Source organism: Poecilia mexicana, unplaced genomic scaffold, assembly GCF_051168715.1.
Source record: "Poecilia mexicana isolate PSO_F unplaced genomic scaffold, ASM5116871v1 scaffold_2, whole genome shotgun sequence".
In the NCBI taxonomy this organism is placed as follows: Eukaryota; Metazoa; Chordata; class Actinopteri; order Cyprinodontiformes; family Poeciliidae; genus Poecilia; species Poecilia mexicana.
In genome coordinates this window covers 6,377,401-6,394,728 of record NW_028263371.1, presented here as the reverse complement: position 1 = coordinate 6,394,728, position 17,328 = coordinate 6,377,401, and the positions used below count along the sequence as shown (strand labels likewise).

Sequence of the window (17,328 nt, the reverse complement as noted above, 5' to 3'; positions counted from 1 at the left end):
TATTGCTCATGTCAGAAACCACCACTGTCTGCACCATTAAACATAGCAATTGAGGCAATGCCCTGACGGTAAATGACGCTCAATTATGAACACTGACCAAGGAGCAACAAGCAAGAAGTAACCAAGCACAAGACGCTCATCGTGACTATTCTCTCCCTCTCTCCCACTACATGAAGCCAGGCAGTCTGACACCATGGCACACATTACCGCTGCCACTTTGAACAAAAACAATCAAATGTGCATGCTCTGCATGCACTTTCGTTCTTGTGTTTTAGTTATTTGTTAATTTAAAAAATATCAGCGTACATAATTAAATAAAATAATCATAGCTATTGCAGTGTACGCAGAGCATTACAAGAACAAAGAATGGGTGTTCTGTCAGGTCAGATTGTCATACACTTAGCACAAATTCACAGCTATATCTGTCAGACACGTCATTACCATAACAGTTGTATGGCATCCTGACTTAGCGGTTAAGTAGGTTAATGAGTTTTACATGGGCGTGTGTTTTAGCTGACTCCAGCTGCAGCCAGACCCTGCTTTAAAGACACTTTGAAACCACGACAATGCATGTGTATCTATATAGTTATCATTGAAAACAATTTAATGACTTATTTTCGTCATAACTTGCTGCTTATGGTGAACTGACAACTCCTCTGACGGTCGGACTTCTTAATGCGCATGGATTTTAATCGGTGCATTTTGCATCCACTGAAAACAATGATGTTAAATAAATTGGACAGTATGCTGTACATTTAGTTATATATTTACAGTTGTGGTCTCGACTGGTCTTGAAATAAAATGCCAAGTCCTCAGCGCCCGAGACCGAGACCAAATGCAGTCGAGTCTGATACAAGACCGAAACCATCAAAATATGGTCTCGAGACCAAGACCGATCTCGAGTACTACAACACTGGTGCATGCATGGTTGTTTTGTCCTGTCTCTGTGTTGCTGGCAACCTGTCCAGGGTGTACCCTGCCTCCTGCTAGAGAGGCACAGTAAAATATGCTGGGTTATTTTCATAACCAAATTTCTGGGTTGAAACTGTTTGGTCATAGGTTGGGTTAGTGCTATATTTATTTTTAGGAACATAAAATTACTCTTAACATTTGAAATTGCTGGCTCATTACAAGTTATTTGCAGTGGAGACAGCTATAAGATTGAATTCAGTGATTCTTAAAGTTTGATTTGTGATTTTGCCTTTTCTGATAGATTTTGTAATTTTACATCCAGGATCTTCAGGAGAATTAAGCGAAACCCAAACTCCTTGTTCTCAACAAAGACCTTCTGTATGGCCAAGAACATGAGTCTACTCCCCCAAGGTATGGAAGCTCAGAAGAAATGTTCTCTAAAATGTTTTCATGCTTTTTAGTTACTGCAACATTTTAACACTAGCTTATGTTTGCCAGACAGACAAGATGATGTAGCCCTGCAGCTGCTGCCAGTACTCCTTCCTGCTCCACCTTACTAATTTGGGAGAAGTTTCAGACCCATCAACCTGGAAGTTCAGAAGGCTTCATTGATACCCAGCCTGTAAGTCAACATTCATCTATGAATAATGCTCATATTGTTTAAATAAGTGCATCACATTCAGTAGTGAGGTTTTGTGTTAAACTAGAATCAGTCAGAAATTAGTTTTTACCTTTAAATTCACTAAAGGCCTGTTTTTGTGTCTCCTCTCTCTTGTTCTCAACAAAGATCTTTTGTATGGCCAAGAAGAGAAAGGAGCGGCCATCTTTTCAACATGAATTTTCTCTCTTAAGGTATTGAAGCTCAAGAGATGTTTTCTAAACTGTTTTTAACATTTAACATTTTAACACAAGCTTATGTTTGCCAGACAGACAAGATGATGTAGCCCTGCAGCTGCTGCCAGTTCTGCTCCCTGTTCCACCTTACACATTTGGGAGAAGAGTTTCAGACCCATCAACCTGGAAGTTCAGATGGTTTCATTGATATCCAGCCTGTAAGTCAACATTCATCTCTGAATCATGCTCCAATTGTTTGCTGTTTAAATAAGTGCATCACTAATGGCCTGTTTTTTCTGTCTTCTCTCTCCATCAGGTTGGGACAAACCTGGTGGCGCATCTACAAAATGTGACAACCCGTATGTCCTCATGCAAGGAGAAGGGCAAAAATGCTAAAGTGTCGTTAAAAATGCTCCTTGTTTAATGGCTGAAAGTTTTACTTGTAGTTTGCTTTAAAACAGACTTTTTACATTAAATGTTTTCTAATGTGTAGTAACAGATACTTCTGGAGTTGTAACCAAATGAGTTGAAGTGATTTAACTATATACTTTGAAACAACTTACTTATGTTTTGTAACTTTTGTAAATGAAATCTGCTGGCTCTATATATGTATCACGTGGAAATAAAAGAGGCTTTAAATTCAGATCGTTTTTAATCCTGTTTTTATATAGTGCAATTTAAAATTAAATCTTTTTTTAACCCAACTATAGTGGTACAATAACCCTTATGTTGGGTTATGAGTTTCAACCCAATTTTGGGTCAATTTAACCAATTTAACCAAGTCAATTTAACCAATTCAATTTAACCCAACCTAAAGCCAGGAACTCCTGCTGTTTTACGGCTTTTCACAGATGAGTATGAAAAGCTAGAACTTCTCTTAATTTTTTTCCCACACAGACAAAAGGCAGTTCAAAAGATCTTAGAAAACCATCTGCTGTAACTACAGGTAACATAAAGGTCAATAGGCCAGAATAAGTTACTGATTTTAAAACTATAATTAGGCTATTTCAATCAAGACATGTTAAGTTTTAAAACTAGCATACTTTAAATTTATTTTCTTAACAGTACTTCTCTAATATAAGGCTCACAACTGAACTGTTGACAAACTCAACGGATTTTAACTTCAGGTATATAAGTTAAATTAAAATACTATCAGGTGCAAAATTGTGACAATACCCACAATAAGACGCTTGTTAAACCACATTAACATTTTTGAAGTTTAACTTAGGCATTTTACACACGTAGCTAGGTTTAGATAAAAACAAATATATCTGCCACATTCTTTTAAAAAATGTATACACACAGGACTGGTTTAGAAAAATAGTTCTTCCACACAAACCCTCTGAATAACACCTCTGAGCGTTGTTTAACATGCCAAATCCATAGGGGGAAGTGTAGGGCACAGCTAAAATGTCAACCAATCACAATCCTTCAAAACAATGACAACTTCGTTTTAGGAATTAAACATGGTGCCAAGAGATTAATTTGTGTGGACAGGCAAATAAGTTGGACTACTTTTAAATACCACGTTAGAGAATAAAGTTAATAAAACACAAGACGATGTCGACTGGGAATCTTGTCAAAGCAAGTCCATGTGCGCTCTTTCTCCTTTACAACTCAATGTATTGGAGAAGATGGGTTTGTAAAAATCAAATAAGTAAAACGCATTTGAACCAAAAATTAGTATCTAACAATGGTCAAGTCTCAGACTAGAGGGACCCTAAATCTCCAGTTTCCAATGTCCACATGCAAATAAGGAGAATTCTCAAATCGTCACTTAGGTGGGAGTTTTTATTAATAATAATTTTTTGTCATACTAAATGAAGTTTACATATGGATGAAAAGTGAAATAGCATAAAAACCTATTCATTTTTTTTATTGGGCGTGAATCAGGCCTTTTTTTATGATTGTAAAAATTCAGTTTCAGAAGAGCAGCTTCTTTCCCCAACTTTGAGTGTGCAACGTTATAACCAATGCAGGTGTGAAACAATTTTAGAATAAAATGTTTAGACACTACACATTCATTCTTTACCCCGTTTTCCTCTGCTGACATCACATTAGCCAGTCCTTTTTTTCTTCTCTTTCACGTCCCTCGGTGTCCACCTGTGCTGTCTCCGTCTTTATACCTCGCTCCTGCTTGCGGGCGATCAGGTAGACAGCGGTCATTCGAGCAGTTGGTCTAAATATCATCGGATCACCGAGGGTAATGTGTTTGGTGGGGAGAAGCTGCCCTTCGTTGTTGGTGCATTGTTGTGTGCGTGCCTTGTTTCCTGTATAAGCACCAGTGTGTGGGCAGGTAGCAGCAGTGTGAAGTATGCTGATGGTATTGAAGGCAGAAGGACTAGGAAAGAGGTGGAGAGGAGGTCAAGTAGACCACAGTGAAACGCACACACGCACACGCCCTCTTGCAGATACAAAGGGATTAGCATACTGAAGATGTGTAGAACAGCTTGTATTAGTACTTTTCCACATATGAGCACACCCACCCACGTCGAGATGTGCACCTATACTGTGCAACCTGCTGACTTAGAGGACAACGTATATTAAGTCAGGCATGAGTAATAACACTGCAAAAAAGCTGTTTTTCACGCTGGCACCTGTGCATGTGGGTACGTTCACATCCAATGGTTTCCCACCTTTTTAATTTCTGACGAAGCAACACGAGCGGAGACCCCAGGCTCATAATAAGCCGATGGTTAAAAATAGAAGCTCTGCGTATGCACAAAGCCCAGATGCTTGGCTTCTAGAAAATGCAAATATTGTCATGGGCCCATGCTGTAATGCATGGAGTGTCTCTTTTCTTCTTAAACAGCAGAAAAGACGCATGAGGTAAATAAAACTTTAAAATATAAATATATATATTTTGCATTCAGCTGCTCATACACTCCTAAAGGGGATCTTGAACAAAGCCTGAATTTGTACATTTGAAGTGCGTCTTCTGTTCATGTTGGCACCATTTGCAATACAGTTGAAACTGAACTTGAACACATCGAGCCATTTTTGTTAGCTTGTGTCAGCATTTGTAGTGTCATGGTTGTGTTGCATGCCACCCAGGGCACCTGAGGCATTCTGGAAAATTCTTCAGCATCAAAGGGAAGTGAGTCTGTGTCCATGTTCTCCTGGAGGAGCACCAAGAAGAGAACTATTTTTCCATTATTTGATGAAGAGCGAAGTTGTTACAGAGGATTTGTAAAGACCACAATCCTCTGTATCCAAGGGTCTCACAGACCGATTTCTCTAACCGCATCCACCCAAGATCAAATAAATAAAACCAAAACTTTAATAGTTATAACCTTGGCATTTTACAGCAAAAATTAAAGAAGAACATTGATTTTTAAAGAGGAGTTATTTTAGGGTAATTTTATACCCAATACTTTCCGGTAGACTCAGTTCGATTAGGGATAAAAATTGCAACATTTATTAAATTTTCAGCTGGTGTGGTTCTTTCATACTGGGCTGTGTTCAATGATCCAAACCCTCTGAAGAACATGTTCACGTCCTTACGTATGGCGTGACGAGATGAACACAAAAGAAAACGACACGGAAACCTCCGAAGAAGACACCGAGCGCAGCTTCCTCCTTCACGAATTGTCAACAAAGACAGAGTAGCATTATATTTTAACGGTGGTAGGATTTCTCTTTTGTCTTCCTATTCTTCCAAACCAGAAAAAGAATTAGACCAGAGGATATTTACTTATACTTATCTACCAACCCTGAATAGGAGTATCTAGTTTATTTACTTTGGATCAATATTATTAGCTTTTTCTTCTTTTGCTCTTTCTCTTTGTTTGTATTTCCTTTTAAATCCTGTAAAGCACTTTGTATTGCCTTGTTGCTGAAAATGTGCTATATAAATAAAATTACCGTTACCTTTAAAAGACCAGTTGCCATTTCTACAAATAGCACTAGACACATGCGTTTCTTTTGGATGCATTTACCCAGAATGCCCTGCTCTTTAGTCTACTTTCAGGTTTTGGAGCAGGTTTCGTTCTGCTTAGCATTCGCATATGCATTTGAATCGCACCAGAGTTCACTTGAACTGAACCAATACGCAGGTTTGAAAGCGGATCAAAGTTCGTTTGCACGTTGACGCGTCACCCCAAAAGACGGAGTTTCTGGGCAAACGAACTAGAGTTCAACTAAGATGTCAAGAGGTCAAGACTTAGTGCAATGCAATTTCATAAATGCAATAAAACAAAACAACATAAAAGATTCCATTAAATCATTTAATTTTAACGGTATTAATGTTGGTAGTCAGATACCATCCTAAACAGACCACAGGATGTTCTGCCATAACCAACTTTTACTCTCCTTGACTCTCAGCTTGACTCGACTATTCATAAAAAAGATTGAATATATACAGAGTGGACCTGATGAAAAGGGAATCGGCAGAGTTTTAGAAGTTGATCAGTGGCTTCGCAATGAATTTATGTATATAAAAAACAATCTTCCCATTTACAGCCGGAAAAACTAAATACTGACAGGCTTGTTTTAAACTTCCATTTTACATAATTTCCTCAACAATTCTTAGCAAGCGGTGTGCTCCTGAACACCTCCAGGACTCATTTTTCACTCTGTGGCATATTTACAAGTCAGTGCTCATCATATTGTAATAAAATTATAGTTCTTTCCTCTGCCCCAGATTTGCATGTGTGGGAGTGAGGGACTGGAGGGAATTGTGTCCAGGAGAGGAAAGAAACTAACCAAGTTTCTCGAGCACATAATGATGCACCTGCCCATTTAAAACCAGATGAGTACATCAAGCCATGGATGACTCTCAAACACACTTAAGACATATGCACGCCCTCACATGCTGATTTCATTTTCCACATCCCTTCTTTCTTTACCTCTGCATCAATGCACTTCTCATTGGTTAATTACAAAAGCGTGTCTCTGTTAAACAGAGTTCATCATTCACAACTTTTTTAGTTTATTTATTTTTCATGTAGCATTTCATTACTATCACTAGTGGATTGTTTGATGAGCAAGTCATTTCAAATATTACTACAAATCACTTTTAGATTCTTTTATCTTCAAATTTTTAGACATTGATTTATAGATAAGATTTTATGTAGTAACACTGCATTGATTACTGTAAAATTAGAATGGTTCTAAAGTACGCAGAAAAATCAGACTTTAATTAAAACCCCAAGGTGATTATATTATAGTAAAGCATAGATGGGACAGCAAGTAGCATAGTTTGAGGCTAGCATGACTATGGACGTGCTGTAAAGAAACACAATGTTTACACAATTTCCTCAAATTATGTGCCTCCTTCTTTTACTTCCCTTTGCCATCTTTTTTTATCCTTTATGTAGCATCTTTCTGTAGCAAAATTTCTTTGTTGTAACACGTATAAAATAAATCAATAATACAAGTAACAGTAAGAGTAAAAGTTACAATTTTTGTGTACCCCTTCAATAACTGTATTTTGAAAGAAAGACTGTTTTGGCTGTTAAGGAAACCCAGCCACTTGCATTGAGGTACTGACTTTGCATCAGTCGCTCTAGCCATAGGACAAACCATACTAAATTATTTATTAGCGTCAAACAATCTTAATACCGAAAATCTTTTAGGTTTGACTTTAAGATAAGACAGTGTTTAGATGTTTTTATGAAACATTTTCTGGTTGGGTCTGCTTCTGTTAACGCTCTTTGGGTTGTGTGATTTATAGTTTTTGTTCCGCTCTGGCTCCTTGTGCTCCCTTTCATTTTTGTAAGTTTGTCCATCATTTTGTTTCATTAAACATTCTTCATTTACTCAATGACTCTACCTTTCTGCTTTTGCGTCCATCGTACATCATGACAAACACTACATTTTGTCAAATGCCTTCATCAAATCAAATATGTTAATCAATAATCCATTTACCACTAATCAAAGTAACTCCAAACAGGTGGATGGTAAGTCTTGATTTAGAGGAACTCAGTGTTTTAGCATCTTTGCATTTTTCTTGAAATTTGTTCTAGATTTGTGGTGCATAGACGTGGAATGCTGCTTGTTCAACTTCAGCTAAAACCCCATCTAGCTGATTTTTTTCCCTCTCTGTAAGTAGGTCGTTCTCAATGTTGGTCATGAAGGTGCTGTGCAACAATGTCACATATATGCCCTAGTTAAAGACCGCACATTTGCAACTACACATAAACATGAGTTTGTACAGAAGTATACATACTCAAGACAAAGTTAGTAGCTCAGTGATGTTCACCATCCTGCTACCTGACAAACTGAAGAGTGAATCTTGTGCACACAAACACACACACACGTTTGCGTGGCTATCTTTGTGGGGACTTTCCATTGACTTCCATTCATTTCTACATCCTAAACCTTACCTTTACCCTTTTCCTAACCCTAACCAAAACTCAATTCACACCTTAGTCCTAACTCTGACCCCTGACCCAAAAACAGGGTTTCCCCTTGTGGGGACCAAGCTTCGGTCCCCACAAGGAGCGATTGGTCCCCTCAACATAGTATGTGTCAGGAAAATCGTCCCCACAAGGTATTACAAACGCACACAGATGTCCGTTAACTCTCAACACTCTCTGCTTGTCACTTATTTATTCAAGGCTGTAATACACATTTATGTAACAGCAAGCCAGTTCTTAGAGAAGTGTAAATGATTCAAGGCATGTAGATGGGGGGGGGGGGAACAAAAGATAGAGCATTGGGAATCATCTGACTGTGTTGTTGTGTCCAATAAGGCCCCATAATCTCTATAGGAACTAGTTTATTTCACTACACAGGACCAGAGAACATCCAGTTGGCAGAATAATTGCAAAGTATTAGACTAGTCTGTGTGGGGGCAGGGAGGGAAAGCTCCTCAATTGCGAAACTCTGATGCTTTATGTTTCCTTGCAAGTCCCATGAGATTGTTCAAAGTTAAAAACAGATGATTAGAAACTAGAAAGTCACCACCAAGGGAGTGAGTTATAGCTTCCATGGCTCAACATCCATTCACACACAGACGTTTGCTCATATTGCAGTTCATATACAACATAAGGGAGACAATAACACAGTAACTAGGATAAACTCACGCAGCAGGGGACATTCCTATTTTCTAATTGTCTTTGAAATGACTCTTTCTCTCTGCTTAAATCTTATGGTGGATGAATTATGATTATGGGTCTACAAATCATCCCTTTTAAAACAAGACACACTTCAATGCACTTACTCCAATATGCACAACAGTAGTGCCTTGTAAACCCCCCATTCACATGCATATATTATTTTCGGAAACCATAAAAGCCTATTTACACAATCAGTTAAAATCTTTGCAAATGAAATACGGGTTTATGCTAATAATATGTGCAGGATTGCTAATTAATAACTGTGAGGCGATACAGCATCATAGGGAATTGCATTGCTTATTGCAACCAGGATAGTCAGGCACAGCTTGACAAAAACAATGGAGTAATTTTTGTGAAGTTTGTTTATCTAAAAAAATATTTACTTTCCTCTTCTATGTGGTAAATGGACATTGGTAAGAAACCAATTAAAGAAATTAAATTCAGAAAGTTTTATCATGTTGATAGCTGCTTTTTTTTGTTTTATCCAAGAATACCATTCCAACACCACTATTTTATGTAGTTTTTGCACAGAATTCATCCAGAGAACACATTTCTAAAACATAAACATTTTACTTACTTACAGTTTATACCCAAAATCAAAACACATACATCTGCAATGACATCATCCCAAAACAATCGAAATTTTGCTTTGGTTTGTATTTTTGTGGCCATTAATGAGTTACGTCTTCGTTCTCTGAATTAACTCATCCTGAGTGGTGTTACAGCAGTCATTCTCAAAACAGTGTTATGTTTCTTATAGATGTTCGTAAAGATTTGCTGATTTTTGCATAAAGGGTGTGAAACCGGCAAGGCCCTGTCCTGGGGGTAGAGGGCAGTCGCCAGCTTGTAACCCCAGTACTCAGGCAAAAAACCTCCACTGCTGCATCTTGAAAGTACTGAAACAGAGTGATCATTATCCAAACTCTTGGCTGGGTCCTTCTGTCATGATATGGTGTATTGTATAGAAAAACATGTACAAAACATCATAATCCTCACACAAACATTATATTACACATGGAGGGACTTAATTAGGTGGGTATGATAAAGCTACATCCAGACTGCAATTCTAAAACAATGCTGAAAATCAACGTAATCGTTCACAACTTCTCTTTCTATTCACTGACTGGCCAGGTATAAACTCTACCGAAGAAATCTGGGTCAATGGGAGAAAGACCAGATTGTCAAGTGAGACTTGAATCGAGTGGAACATAAGAAGGCAATGCTCAGGCTAGTTCCTTCCACACATTATTAATGTGAGAATTTCTGTATGTCTTCCACAAAGTGTTGTCCTTTTGTTTTCAATAAAAAGCTTTTTGTTGGGCCAGTGTAACAGGGCGGCCGTTTGCGGTTGGATTTTACGGTGAAGAAGACTTCAAGAGGTAGAGTCAGGTGGAAACAGCAGTTGGTTTATTCTCTTCCCAGCATCAACACACACTCAATCACAATCCTTTTTCTCTCCCCACACAGGTGAAACCACAGGCTTAAATAGTCTCAGCTGTGCTGGACCCAACCACCTCCAATTCACAGGGGGATCTCCCTTAACAAATCTCCACCTATTTAAATAAACTACAATTTATTAAATATAAACATTTAAATTTACTTTTTATAAATATTTTATATTTTATCTTACACCAAATGAAACACCACAAAAAAACCCATAAACAATTATCTCCCCACACTTTTCAATGGCCTCTCCCGAACCTATAAATGGTGTCTGGACCCCCGGGGTTGTATTTGTCCAAACACCCTGGAGCGGACACAGAAAAGACAGGTGAGTCACTCATTATCAGCACTCCACACCTAACAGATATTGCACAAACATTTGCTCAGTTTTACCCACCAGTAGCTCCTTGCTCTGAGTAACAATTATCCTCCCTCCACAGGCAACCACCTCACTTTCCAATGAGGAGCAGCTGTGCAGAGCCCAGAACAAAAGGCTACATGCTAATTACTAAAATATTCAATAAATACAATTAAAACTTCTCGTGTGCAAATTGTTGTTTATGTGCAAATCTCTGCTTAAAGTGCAATGCTAAATAAAGTGCTTGTTAATAAAGTGCAAAAAGTGTTTTTAAAGTGCTAAACAGTGACTTAAATACAAATAGACCCAGTAATGAAGCTCTCTTCATTACATTTCCTCCCTCCTCTCTTAAGAGTACCTCAGTCCTCTGACATTCTGGATAAACCGTCAGCAACCACATTAGACTTCCCTGGCTTGTACTGGACCGTGAAGTCAAATGGCTGCAGCGCCAGGTACCATCCAGCGATTCGGGCGTTGGCATCCCTCATTCGTCTTAGCCATTGGAGGGCACGATGGTCAGTCTCTAAAATAAAGTGACGTCCTAAAAGATAATACCTGAGGGCCTCAATAGCCCACTTCATGGCCAAACACTCCTTTTCCACGGTTGAATATCTTGTCTCTCTATCCAGCAGTTTCCGACTCAGAAACACCACAGGTCTTCTTTCACCGTCCACCTCTTGTTGAAGAACAGCTCCAAGTCCCACCCCTGAAGCGTCTGTTTGCAAGATGAATGGCTTAGTGAAGTCTGGTGTGTGTAGAACTGGATGAGTACATACTGCTTGCTTGAGGTCCTTGAATGCTCGATCACAGTCTTCTGTCCAGCACACTTTGTTGGGGGCTGCACCCTTTGTTAGATGGTTCAATACAGCTGATCGTTCTGCAAAAGAAGGTATAAATTTCCGGTACCAGCCCACCAAACCCAGAAATCCTCTCACCTTCCTTTTTGTAGTTGGAACTGGGAAGGACTGGATTGCATCCATTTTCCCCACTTGAGGCTTTATTTTTCCAAACCCAATGACAAAACCCAAATACTCCACCTCTCTCTGGGCTACAGCACACTTCTTTGGGTTAATTGTCAGTCCAGCCAATCTGATGCGGTGTAGCACCTCCTGTAGGTGAATCAGATGCTCCTCCCAGGACTGGCTATACACCACAACATCATCCAAATATGCTGCAGAAAATTCTGAAACATCTCTCAGCACATGATCCATTAAACGTTGGAATGTTGCTGGCGCACCCTGGAGCCCAAAAGGCATGACTCTAAACTGGTACATACCAAAAGGAGTTTTGAAGGCGGTCAGCTCTCTTGCTTCTGGTGCCAAAGCCACTTGCCAGTATCCTTTGCACAAATCCAGCGTTGTGATGTAGCTTGCTGAACCAACTTTCTCCAGTAGGTCGTCAACCCTGGGCATTGGGTACGGGTCAAAATTGGACACAGCATTTAAATTTCTAAAGTCTATGCAAAATCTAAGGGAGCCATCTTTCTTTGGTACTAGCACAATCGGGCTGCACCATTCACTACTAGATTCTTCAATTATCCCTAAATCCAACATCAGTTTTATTTCTTTTTCCAGTACTGGAATCAACCGCTCTGGTATGCGATAGCTCTTTTGACGACTCGGCACATCTTCTTTAACCCGAATCTTATGTTGAACCAGTGATGTAAATCCTGGAACTTCTTGAAAGAGCTGAGGATCCAAGAGAGGTTTGACTTTTTCCTGCTCAGTAGGGGACAGATGAGAAATGTCAACCAAAGCACAGTCTGACATGTTAGTTGGAAAAAATTTCTCAGTCACCTCCTCATCCTTAACTGCTCTCACAAATAACTCCTGGTGCACTGGCTCTTGTTGGCTGTGGAACTCTTTCAACAAGTTGACATGAAAGGTCTGATGCTTCTTAGCCCTTTCTGGCATGTACAGTTCATAAACCACTTTACTCACTTGTTTGGTGATCTCATATGGTCCATGCCATTTTGTCAGCAACTTGTTGTCGCTGGTAGGAAGCAATAAAAGAACCTTCTGACCTGGAAGGAAGACTCTGTCTCTAGCCTTCTGATCGTACCATCTCTTTTGATGTTGTTGAGCTGCTTTCATGTTGTCCTGAGCAAAAGATGCCATTTCCTGCAATCGCTCCCTCATATTGATGACATATGCTGCAATGTTTTCACCCTCTGGTGTAGCGTCTTCCCAACAGTCCTTCAGTAGATCCAATGGACCTCTCACTTGACGCCCATACAATAGTTCAAAGGGTGAAAAACCTGTAGACACTTGTGGGACCTCTCGGTAAGCAAATAACAGGTACGGTAGCCATTGGTCCCAGTCGGCACCTGTGTCAGAGACAAACTTGCGCAGCATATTTTTGAGAGTCTGATTATATCTTTCCACTAGCCCGTCCGTTTGGGGGTGGTAAGGGGTGGTCTTAAGTCCCTTAATCCCTAATAATTTATAAACCTGCTGCAACAGTTTAGACAAAAAGTTTGTCCCACAATCTGTGAGAATTTCTCTAGGTATTCCTACTCTAGAGAAAAGCTGCAGGAGACAATTAGCAACCTGTCGGGCTTTAATGGATCTGAGAGGAAAAGCTTCAGGGTACCGTGTAGCATAGTCACATATCACCAATATGTAACGGTGACCTGTAGAGCTCCTTTCTAATGGGCCCACAATATCCATGCCCAGCCTTTCAAAAGGTGTCTCAATAATTGGCAGTGGTTGTAGTTGGGCTCGAGCTACTCCTTTGCCTGAAGTCAACTGACATTTTTCACAAGAACTACAAAATTTAGAAATCTGGGTATACATTCCCGGCCAGACAAAACGGCTGCTGATTCTACTCAGTGTCTTATAAAAAGCCATATGACCTGCCCATGGAATTGAGTGACCCAGCTCCATAACTTTGTGTCTGAACTGTTGTGGAAGGGCTAATGCTCCACACTGTCCCTTCTTCTGATACAAAATGCCTCCTTTAATAACGTAAACTGCATCTTCTAGGAAGTCTAACTGACCCTGATGAGTTCCCCCCACCCCAGTTACCTTTTCAAACCAAGGTTTTAGTGTAGAATCAGCTCTCTGGAGTGCACCCAAATCTGAGGGAATGTCAAACTCAAAGAAGTTATCTGGCTTAGATAATTGTGCCGTCTCTTCATCACCTGAGCCTTTGAACTTCTCCCTTCTTTTCTGAGCTTTTGACTTTTTTGTTCTTCCCGGTTCTGCTTCTAAAGACTCCCCAAAAAAGGGCAACTCTTCTAACACAGTCTTTGAACTTTGCGCTCTTGTTACTACATTACAAGGTTTCAATGGTTCTACTGGAATATCCGTTTTAGGACACGAGTTCTGGGCATCTCTGTTGGTAAGAACTTGGGGTTCATAGTCTGACTGGTGGATAAGGTCAAAGAGAGTGGGTATATCATTACCAAGTATAACTGTGAATGGCAAAGAGGGAACTACAGCTACCTGTACCAAGTATGTTTGACCTCCCACTGTCAAATACACCTCAGCAGTAGGGTAGACATGTTCATCTCCATGTACACAACTTATTTTAACCCCCACCCCACTTAGCTTTTCTGCTGAAATTAAGCTAGCATGCACTAGAGATTGAAAGCACCCAGAATCAAGCAAAGCTTCTTCTTTCTGCCCATTAACTAGAACAGAAACAGTGCAAACTTTCTTTTCCACAACATCCATAGCTGGTCTTGGAACAGAACACATAAGTGATGGCTTTGATTTAAGGGCAGGGCAGAAATGTTGTGTATGACCAAAGCCATTACAGTTATAACATCTAATATCTTGGACTGAAGACTTGACAAATGGCTTTTTAACATTGGGGGGTCTTTGGGAAGGGAACTGCTTTAAACTAGAAACATTTCTAGCCTGACTTTGACCAGAGCCCTGTTCACCCCCAGTGGACTTACTTGATTGGGCATAGTGAGTCTCTCGGCCAAAATAAACGCTCTTGCTCCCCTTCCTGGCTGATGTGAAGACCTCTGCAAGAGTAGCTGCTTCTTTTGCCGTCTTTGGGTCACGCTCTCGTATCCAGACCTCCAACTCTGGATTAACCATCCTTAAAAACTGCTCCAGAATTATCTGCTCAGATATTTCTTCCACAGTAGATTTATCAGGTTTAATCCATCTTGAAAACAAGTCTTTCAATCGCACATAAAGTTCACGTGGCGTCTCACCTGATTCAATCTTCAGGGATCTGAAGCGGCGTCGATAAGTGTCAGCAGTGATTTCATATTTTGCCAGAATTGCCTCTTTCACTTTGTCATAGTTTTCAGAGTCAGCCATATCCATTAGAACGTAGGCTGTGCGGGCCTTGCCGGTCAACAGAGGGACAAGACGAACCGCCCACTCATCTCTAGGCCACCGACACACCTGGGCCATCCTCTCGAACGTCGTCAGAAAATGCTCAATGTCGTCATCAGTGGATAACGGAAGAAATCTTGGTTCAATTATGGACCTGGAACCATGAGCCACCTGGACATCACCACCATCAGATTCTTCTGATTCACCTGCATGTGCTTCAGATGTCCTGGGTCGAGCTTGTGTTCCTGATACCTCAGGTTTGTCCAATACAGCATGCACTTGAAGCTGCATTTGTTGAAATTGATGCTGTATGCTCTTCCACCTTTGTTCCTGGCGGGAAAAATCTTTATCAATCTTCAGGTCTCTAGCCACTTGAGACCGCATAATAGATTTCACCATCACCGCCAGTTCCTCCAACTTATCTTCAGGGTTGGTCGCTGCCATGGCCTCCATTTCACAGGAAGCTCCAGCTCCTTCATCAGGCTCTCCTTCTTGGCCTGGCTTTTTACCACTTCTGGTCATCATCTTCTCACCGTGGCATGACTGACACACTTCTGACACCACTTGTAACAGGGCGGCCGTTTGCGGTTGGATTTTACGGTGAAGAAGACTTCAAGAGGTAGAGTCAGGTGGAAACAGCAGTTGGTTTATTCTCTTCCCAGCATCAACACACACTCAATCACAATCCTTTTTCTCTCCCCACACAGGTGAAACCACAGGCTTAAATAGTCTCAGCTGTGCTGGACCCAACCACCTCCAATTCACAGGGGGATCTCCCTTAACAAATCTCCACCTATTTAAATAAACTACAATTTATTAAATATAAACATTTAAATTTACTTTTTATAAATATTTTATATTTTATCTTACACCAAATGAAACACCACAAAAAAACCCATAAACAATTATCTCCCCACACTTTTCAATGGCCTCTCCCGAACCTATAAATGGTGTCTGGACCCCCGGGGTTGTATTTGTCCAAACACCCTGGAGCGGACACAGAAAAGACAGGTGAGTCACTCATTATCAGCACTCCACACCTAACAGATATTGCACAAACATTTGCTCAGTTTTACCCACCAGTAGCTCCTTGCTCTGAGTAACAATTATCCTCCCTCCACAGGCAACCACCTCACTTTCCAATGAGGAGCAGCTGTGCAGAGCCCAGAACAAAAGGCTACATGCTAATTACTAAAATATTCAATAAATACAATTAAAACTTCTCGTGTGCAAATTGTTGTTTATGTGCAAATCTCTGCTTAAAGTGCAATGCTAAATAAAGTGCTTGTTAATAAAGTGCAAAAAGTGTTTTTAAAGTGCTAAACAGTGACTTAAATACAAATAGACCCAGTAATGAAGCTCTCTTCATTACAGCCAGGAATACAACTTGGTCAACACAAGGGAAGATGTTGTAGAGAGCGCCTCACTTCCTGTAGAAACGCTTCATGGTATTTTCTTAGAATGTTAAATTCTACAACAAATTTGTGCAGAGCCGATATGCTCTACAGTGAATTCCTCCCTGTTAACGTTGCGATGTGACATAATGATATAAACTAGCTTCACTTTTGCGCCACACGTTGCGTTCCCTTTCCAGAATCCCTATTTTTTAAGGTGATTGTGGCTGTGTCTCATCTATTTTATTTTTTTTCTCTCTCTCTGTCAGTCACAGTCCATGTTGTCTGCTCCCTTAACTGCGGCGAGTGCTGTTATCTATTTTCAACAGTTCCAAATCCCATACAGTGGGGCTCGGTTTCCACCTCCTGCTTAATCATCCTCAGCCAGTTTGCTCTGAATAATTAGCTGTGCACACAAACATGTACAAAGTTATTCATGTACAAAGCTTTAGTTTTGAAGCCTTCAGTATGACTCCTGACTCCCGACCACTGTTACCCTCTGAGCAGTTCATTTGAAGTACAGCAGGCAAATGAAAGTGATAGCACAACACTGGGGACTGCTGCCACTGACACGCTATGCTGCCTGATATTAAAGTAGAAGCACAAATAGCAGGACTGCAAAACTAAAAACAGAGGGATAAAAAGAAAAAAAGACTGAAAGAAGAATCCCAGTAAGTATGCTTTGATAGAAATTGATGCGTTTCTCTGAGATGGTTTTCCAAGTCGAAATAAACAAGGCTTATGTGGTAAATCGGCGGATGTGTTCATGTACAAATCAGCTAGGCAGAATAAAGCAGGGAAAACATAGCAAATAAAACCGGCACCTGCCTAAACTGTCACTGGAGCGATGCTAACTGGCTGGTTGTCGAGGTGGAAAATTTAATCTGTACAAAACAGCATTGCAAGTTTGGCACTATTGGACAGAGATTTAAAATTCATTAAGCTTCCAAGCTTATTAACCGTTTTACCTCGGACTGGACATCGACTACAAAAACGCTGTACAAGATGCTGTGGGATGTTTAAGGACA

At 40.2% G+C, this 17,328-nt stretch overlaps 2 long non-coding RNA genes across 2 annotated transcripts; both read left to right on the top strand.

Annotated features, from left to right (window-relative positions):
• Positions 1 to 1,879: 1,879 nt before the first annotated feature.
• On the top strand, positions 1,880 to 2,389 carry LOC148160361 (uncharacterized). Its single transcript, XR_015762367.1, has 2 exons — positions 1,880 to 1,964; positions 2,063 to 2,389. It is a non-coding gene; the product is annotated as an uncharacterized LOC148160361 (long non-coding RNA).
• A 7,750-nt stretch (positions 2,390 to 10,139) lies between these two features.
• Positions 10,140 to 10,801, top strand: LOC148160360 (uncharacterized). Its single transcript, XR_015762366.1, has 2 exons — positions 10,140 to 10,186; positions 10,275 to 10,801. It is a non-coding gene; the product is annotated as an uncharacterized LOC148160360 (long non-coding RNA).
• Positions 10,802 to 17,328: the final 6,527 nt, after the last annotated feature.